General features: G+C 39.8%; 1 pseudogene; it reads left to right on the forward strand.

Moving 5' to 3' along the window:
• The first annotated feature begins 3,083 nt into the window (after positions 1 to 3,083).
• On the forward strand, positions 3,084 to 3,785 carry LOC143437273 (bcl-2-like protein 2 pseudogene; annotated as a pseudogene).
• Positions 3,786 to 5,500: the final 1,715 nt, after the last annotated feature.

Consider the following 5,500-nt stretch of genomic DNA (forward strand, 5'->3'; position numbering starts at 1 on the left):
ATGGCATCCTGTTTTCATTTTCTCCTCTGTACAAGTGGAGGAATCTGCTGGGTAGCCTTTACCGCCCCCTTGTGGCTGTCTGTTATGTGTGTAGCACTTTATTATTCTGTGACTGAGGAAATGAGACTGTTTCCATTCCAGTTGCTTTAGTTAATGACCCCTCACCTTCGGTTAAATCCTTCTTACCAACAAAACTAATACCCATTGACTAGTCCATGACAGAAAACTCTTCAAGACAGCATCCAGGGCACAATCACTTTCTTTCTACCTTGTTTTACAGGGTGGAAAGAACAAAGACCACATTTTCCCTCCCCTTTCATTCTACCCTCTGCTCAGTCTATATGTGACTCTGTAGTTTTGGAGTTGTCATTAGCTGGAAGATTGTTCTTCATTCCAACAGAGTTAGCATATCTTCCTTGGACGAGAGATCCTGTCCTTTGGGGAGGCCATTTCCAGGTCTGTGGGGCAATCTGCTTCTCTATCCACCTTCCAGCTGTTTTAGCCACATCTTTGGTAGCACTGGCCTGGGAACCCAGGGTTAAAGACACCTCACCCCAGGTCAGCACAGCCTCTGAGCTCCCCATTCCAGTGTATCCTTCCCTGCTCTGAACCAGATGCCCTCCCTATTTTGTCCTGGCTCAGCCACAACTCCAAGTCCCTCATGGGGTGGCAGGGGCTCCTGTAATTGATATGGTTAAATCATTGGATTTGTTTTATAACGACTTCCTCATTTTTGTGTCTGTGACATAGTTGTCTTAAGTTCTCAGCATTTCAGATCTACAGTCATCTGAGAGATCCTTAATCGAGGGTGTGCCCTCATCTGAATGGCTGGTTTCTATGTCTGTGAGAGATAGTGTTGATGATTCATTAGGAAGGCTCTTCCACTGAGGGTGGCAATATCCCTAAGCAAGTGTTCCTGGGCTGGATGAGAGAGCAGGCTGAGCATGAGACAGTGACCAAGCAAGAGAGCAAGCCAAGAGACAGTGTTTGTCCATGCTTTTTGCTTTCAGTTTCTAATCAAAACTCCCAAAATGATGGACTGTGATCTGACAGAACCATGTACAACAGCCACTTATTACCTGAGATGCTGTTGCTCAGAGCATTCAATCACAGCAGCAGAGTAACAAGTTAGAACAACAACAACAACAAAATGGTATCCAGATGTGATTATGCTGCTGGACAGAATCTATGTTCCCTTTTGAAGGAATGTGGAGAATATCACAAACTGAGATGGCAAAATCATAGAGAGCTGTACATGGATCTTAATCAGTTGTTCTCATAGGACATGGAAGCTTGGGGTGTTGACAGTAATGCAGCCAAAGGTAGTTGAGGTCGTGCTTGTTCAGTGGAAAATAGACTCTGAGAAAACTTTAGTTAGAGGTCATTTGTGTGATACTTGTGTCAAAAATCTTCCCTACTTTGGCTTATGCCCTGAGACATTGAGTAGGGTAAAATTTAAAACTAATATGCTGATTTGTATATTTTTATTTTATTTATATGTATTGTTTACTTTTCCCATTTATTTATATATTTCCTTATATCTCAGTTACTACCCCCTCCCCATTCCATCTTCCATAGTACCTCATCCCTGACTCCTTTTTTCTCCCCAGGGAGGGTTGGTGGCCACTTGAGTATCCCCCAGTCATGGCATGTCAAGTCTCTGCAGGGTTAAGCACATCCTCTCCTACTGAGGTCAGACATACCAGCCAAGTATGGGGAACAGTGTGGACAGACAGGCAACACCTTAAGGGACATCCCCCATTCCAGTTGTTGGGGAACCCATGTGAAGACTGAGTAGCACATAGAGTACATATAATACTGGGGACCTCTGTCCATCCTGTGTATACTCTTTGGTGGGTGACTCAGTCTCTGAGAGTCTCCTAGGGCCCAGGTTAGTTAACTCTGATGTTCTTCTTATGAACTTCCTGTTTTAAAGGCAAATAGTTGGGTCTGTCTTACACTTTCAGGTGTTTAGTTCATGACCAACATAGCAGGTAATAGGGACCAACTGAAGAAGGCATCACTGATGCTAACTCAGTCCTGGCAGGACAAATTTAAAATATAAATTAAAAATAAAATAAATAAAATAAAATAAAGTTTAAAATTTAAAATATATAATAAAATAAAATGTAAAATATAAAACAAATATAAAATATAATATAAATACAATTTTAAAATATAAATTAATAAAATAAAGTAAAATATAAAGTATAAAATAAAGTTTAAAAATTAAAATATATAATAAAATATGAAATGTAAAATATAAAATTTAAATTCAAAGTACAAAAATAAAATAAAATATAAAATATATCAAATATAAAATATAAAGTATAAAATATAAAATAAAAAGTAAAATATAAAATAATATAAAAATAAAATAGAAATATAAAGTATAAGTATAATAATATTTTAAATTTTATATTTTATTTTTAATTTTAGATTTTATATTTCTAATATCTTAGAAAAAACTTTCCCTGGTATGCAATACCTAATAAGATAATAGGACCCGATAATGGACTCGTCTTTGTTGCCCAGGTAAGTCAGGAACTGGCCTCCCAGCTGGGGATGAATTAGAAATTGTGCATTTAGGCCCCAGATTTTAGGACAGGTAGAGAAAATGAATAGAACTCTAACAGAGACCTGGACTGACTTGGCCTTGGAGTCTGGTGGGAGTGATTAGACAGTACTCCTTCCCTTTGCCTCATTCCAGGTTCAGAACACCCCAGGGACTGGTTAAATCCTGTGTGGGAGCTGCCACTGCTCACTGAGACGGGGGGGGGGGGGGGGGCCCTCAATCCTTTTCTTCTTTTCTTTTTTTTTTTTTCTTTTTTTTATTCCTTTTTTCTCTTTTTTCTTTTTTTATTCTTTTTCCCCTTTTTCTTTTTTCCTTTTTTTTCATTTTTTTTCTATTTTTCTTTCTTTTTTCTTTTGTTCTATTTATTTTCTCTTTCTTTTTTTCTTTTTTCTTTCTTTTTTTCCCTTGTTTTTCTTTCTTTTTTTTCTATTTTCTTTTTTCTTCAGGGCACTCAATCCTAATATTGTTCTTTCCAAATCCATGTTTGCCCACATGAAAGCGTTCTAGGTGGCTCAACATATGAGACCAGAGGCCTGAGCACCAGTTCCAAGCAGGAAACGCAGTCTGACATCACTCAGCTGGAAACTTGGAACCCAGCTGAACGCACCTGATGACGACCCCAGACTCAACCCCAGATACACGGGCTCTAGTGGCCGACTTTGTAGGCTACAAGCTAAGGCAGAAGGGTTATGTCCGAGGAGCTGGCCCAGGAGAAGGCCCAACAGCCGACCCGCTACACCAAGCCATGCGGGCGGCTGGAGATGCATTTGAGACCCGCTTCCGGTGCACCCTCTCTGAGCTGGTTGCTCAACTACACGTGACCCCAGGCTCAGCCCAACAATGCTTCATCCAGGTTTCTGAGGAACTATTCCAAGGAGGCCCCAGTTGGGGCCGTCTTGTGGCATTCTTTGTCTTTGGGGCGGCCCTGTGTGCTGAGAGTATCGACAAAAACTTAGAGCCATTGGTGAGGCAGATACAGGATTGGATGGTGGCCTATCTAGAAATACACCTGGCTGACTGGATCCACAACAATGGCGGCTGGACGGAGTTCACAGCCCTGTACACGAACAGGGCCCTGAAAAAGACATGGTGTCTACAGGAAGGAAACTGGATGTCAGTAAAGACAATACTGACGGGGGCCGTGACACTGGGGGCCCTGATATCTGTAGGGGTCTTTCTTACATTGGTTTTTCTTCATCTGGGCTGGTGAACTTTTGTTAGAGAAAGGGTAAGTGCTGTTCAGCTTTTAGTGTTACGCCATCGATATCGAACTTTAGGTCAGGAAAACGAAAGTTATGATGATACTGAAGTTTAAAATTTCTAAAAATTTACGTTAGAAGTGGGGTGGGAGCGGGCCTATGAATAGTTAAGTTTTTATGATTAAAAACCTAATGGAATATTAACAATGTGGTAAAGCCTTTGCATGTCATAGTTTTTTACACATACACAAAGAAATTACACTGGAGAGAATCCTCATTAATGTAATCACTGGGGAAAAACTGACAATACTCTTTTATCTGTGACTACACAATAGAACACATTCAAGAGAGTGACTCAGTGTCATCAAGGTGCTAAGCCCTTGCACTGCACAGTCATCACCCATTACATAAAAGAACATATACTGGAGAGAAACTGAATGTCATGAATGAGGTAAAGCCTTTCCAGGACACAGTCATCTCTGAATACACAAAAGAAAATGTGCAGAGTGAAATTTATGAATGTAGTCAATGTGATAAAGCCTTTGCATGTCACTGTATTCTCCACAGACTCACAGGAACACACGCTTTAGAGAAAACCTTACAGATGTAATGAATGTGGTAAAGCCTGTGCATATCTCTGTAGTCTCCAAAGACATAAAAGAAAACAAACTGAGCAGAAACCTTTTGATTGTTCTAAAGTTGGGAAATCGTTTACATGCCACAGTGGTTTCTGAATACAGAAATGAACACATATGAGATAGAAACCATCTGAAAGTAATTAACATGTTAAAGCCTCTGCACGTCCTAATATTTAAATGCATGAAAGAATTCATAGTTGAAGTAAACCGTGGTGATTTAAATATTCTTGACCCTAAAAAGTGGCAATATTAAGAGATGTGCCTTGTGGGAGTAGATGATACCTTTTTGAAGGAAGTGAATTACTATGGTTGTGGTCTCTGGAGCTCAGGCCAGTACAAAACAGACCCTCCTACCACTTGGCTGGAAGACAGTGTCTTCTTGGATGCCTTCTCATGAAGATGCAGAACTCTCAGCTCCTTCTCCAGCATCATGGCTGCCTGCATGCTGACATTGGACTAAACATTTGAAAGTGTAAGACAGACTGAATTAACTATTTGCCTTTAAAACAGTTGCCTTGGTCACAGTGTCTCTTCTTAGCAATGGAAATTCTAAGACAGAAGTTGGTACCCCAGACTTAAGTATTCTAATTGGTAGGCCTGACCATGCTTTTGTTGGATGCAATGTGGATTTTTAGACTTTGGATTTGTACATGCATTAAGTGGAACTTCATGGGCCATCCAATAGAACACATATGACCTAAGGGTGGTTTGAACTTTGCATAGAATTTTTATAATGTTTTGCTGAAGAATGCTGCTCTGTTTTGCTCTCATCTGAAGGTAAACAGGTTTATTTTGATAACTGGATTGACAAAGGAAGTCTCAGGAAAGCCAAGCATAGCTTTTGGCCTGTGCTTACTCTCATGGTGGTTGTTTTGATCATGCTTAGTAATGTTAGAAAGGAAAAATATGAAATGTTAGCTTCAAAGAGAAAATCTCACCAGGAAGTTGAATGAAGCTAAATCCTATGATCAAAGACACACAATGGAATTAAAGAAATGGTGATATTATGGCAAGATTCCATCCACCTAAACATACGGATGTAACGTTATATGGATGAGAACTGTATAATGTTAGGCATTATTATTAAC

The sequence above is a fragment of the Arvicanthis niloticus genome, chromosome Y, assembly GCF_011762505.2.
Source record: "Arvicanthis niloticus isolate mArvNil1 chromosome Y, mArvNil1.pat.X, whole genome shotgun sequence".
Taxonomy (NCBI): Eukaryota; Metazoa; Chordata; class Mammalia; order Rodentia; family Muridae; genus Arvicanthis; species Arvicanthis niloticus.